The sequence below is a fragment of the Biomphalaria glabrata genome, chromosome 6 (assembly GCF_947242115.1).
Source record: "Biomphalaria glabrata chromosome 6, xgBioGlab47.1, whole genome shotgun sequence".
NCBI classification, from domain to species: domain Eukaryota; kingdom Metazoa; phylum Mollusca; class Gastropoda; family Planorbidae; genus Biomphalaria; species Biomphalaria glabrata.
The window spans coordinates 1,409,718-1,412,597 of NC_074716.1; positions in this window are offsets into that span (position 1 = coordinate 1,409,718).

Consider the following 2,880-nt stretch of genomic DNA (forward strand, 5'->3'; position numbering starts at 1 on the left):
CTTTAAAAAGTAAAATAAGATGATTTTTGACAGATAGCCTACTTAAGGAACTGCAGTCCATATAATGTAAAATATGGATAGCTGCCTGGTCTTATGGTATGCGCCTCGGACTGTCGTTACGATGGTTCGTGTTTGAACCCTTCCGCCGTACAGTAAATTTGACTATGGTGTAATTATTTCTGAAAAAAAATAAAAAAATCCGAAACTCGAAAGACAAAAAAGAAATTACAGTTTCTCCTATTGTTGTGTTTTGGACTTTGATTATATACCAGTAGGCTACAATACTAAAAAAAAAAAGTAATCGGATGGACTCTCTAAAATGAACACACAATGAACATTAAAAGCAGACCTAATTGATTTGATAAAATGTTACTTACAAGTTGATAGCAAAATCACTGAACCCAGAAAGGTCTTCATTTTCCAAATCATTTGCTGCTCTTATAGTCCTAAATGTGATAATGCGAAATAGGCTTGTAGACTTTCTTTCACGATATAAAGCTTAATATTTTCCAATACAGTAGAGTGCCTTTACGAAAGTTTTATTGCAATTTTCTGCTCAAAACTGATATTAAATTAGAAACTAGACAGTTTGTAGTTGCGTCCTTTGAAAAAGAAAAAAGGAATGTCCCAAAAGAAAACAAAATAGAATCGTCAATTTCACACATTAAAATTCACGTAAGCTGCTTCCGAGATTCTTTTGTTTGGTAATCCTATGCAAATCAGATTAAAGAACCTATTTTTTATATTCGCCACAGCACCCGTGCGACAAAAGTCAAAGGTCAGTATGATGAAGATGATCACTATGAGCTTGATGGTGAAATAAGACTTCGACAGAACTTTTCAATAAATCCCTATACTAATGACAAAATGAAAGCATATCAGTGTTACAAAACAAAGTCACGAAACTGTCACTAAAGAATATATAAAGCAATACAGTGGATTCTCTGCGATCACATCGAATGCAAGTTCCGTGAGTGCCCTCGTTTTTGTCACTGCTTTTTTTTTTGTCACCTGCCTGGCGCACGCTGAACAGTGCGAGTAGACCTAATTAAATCACAAATTGGTCGTCATTTAATGCAGTGAATCCCTGTCTCTCCCCCCCCCCCTTTCTCTCTCTCTCTCTCTCTTTAGATAGATAGATAGATAGATAGATAGATAGATAGATAGATAGATAGATAGATAGATAGATAGATAGATATAGATAGAAATAGGAAGATAGATAGATAGATAGATAGATAGATAGATAGATAGATAGATAGATAGATAGATAGATAGATATAGATATAGATAGATAGATAGATAGATAGATAGATAGATAGATAGATAGATAGATAGATAGATAGATAGATAGATAGATAGATAGATAGATAGATAGATAGCATGAGGCCTCGAAATGATAAGGCCCAATGTTTGTCTTCCTAGAAGTGAACAAAATCTGCTGTTCAACCAGTAACTGGCGTTCAACTAGTAACTCTGACGTTTAACCAGTAACTGCGTTCAACTAGTAACTCTGACGTTTAACTAGTAACTGCGTTCAACTAGTAACTCTGACGTTTAACTAGTAACTGGCGTACTGTTAATCCACAGCAAGACAGTGCGACGCAGGGAGTCCAGAGTGAAGTCAGTAAGGGCGTGACTTCCGTGACCCCTACATCGAAAGGTGTCGGTCCGGGACAGTCGAGACAGAGTCCAGTTCAAGTTGAGTACAACGGTAAAGGGTTAATTGTACAGTATTTGGTTGTAATATATTACATTCGTTAGAGCATAAAGCTATAGTATTAAAGTAGCCCCTTATTTGGAAATGGACCTCATTCACTAATCGTAAAGAAACAACATTTAGCCTCTCTATCTCTTCTATACAAATTACCCAATCCATAAAGGCTGTCATGTGATACGTTTTTTTTTTCCATTGTTTTATCAATATTATCACGTTGCTAAATGTTGTTTGTTTACGATTGGTGAATGAGGTCCAATGGAGTTGTCAAGTTCTTGAATTGTTTATGTCGGGTTAAGCACATGTGTTAAGCAAACGTGATGTCAAGTGATGGTTCAAACAAACACCATAGAGACTTTTCTAGCTTTAGTTTTCCCACGCGTTACTAAAAAAAAATAGAGAGCTAGATCGGGGACTACACAAGCCAACAGTCTTTGATTGAAAGAATAATATGCAATGCAGTGGCGTAGCAAGCGTGGGTCCGGGTTGAAGAACACGTTTGTGGGCCTCCACACAGAAATAAAAGTGTGTGACAAAGAAATCGAGTAGTCTGTATGTATGAGTACATTGAACAAAAGACATTCTAATACTAGTAATGCAACAATTTTGTAAGTAATTATTTTAAAGCCATGTATTTACTTTAGTTAGGACTTCGTGCAAGTAATAATGTCTTTAAAACTAAAAAAAATTGTGTAGACCTTCTTAACGTATCAATCGACTAAAAATGTTTTCAATTAACAAGAACAAGTTTTCGGCTGTTACGTCCGCCCCCTCCCCCATTCTACAAGTTTAATAACAATGTCCATGTCTTCTATTCCAAAGATTAAGGATGAGTCCAGTGTTTCACATGACTACGCAAATTCAGTTGCGACCTACATGTTTCTCCGCATCTCGTGCAGACAAAGCCGTTGTCCGCCGGCGGTCTATTTAAGCTTTCTTTCCGTCTTCTGCGCATCTCTTCAATAAGGGCTTTCTTTTGGGTCTCACATATGAATCCCGCATCCTTTGTGGGAGCTCTCCGTCTCTCACAGAGGCCATCTGCTGCCAGCTACTTTCCTCTATGCCATTGAGGGCGAAATGGCGCCTGAGTTGATCTTTATAGTGCTCAAGTCACCTTTTTTACGCAATCTTCCATTAAAATCACCAACGAAGATTCGGTACTCGGG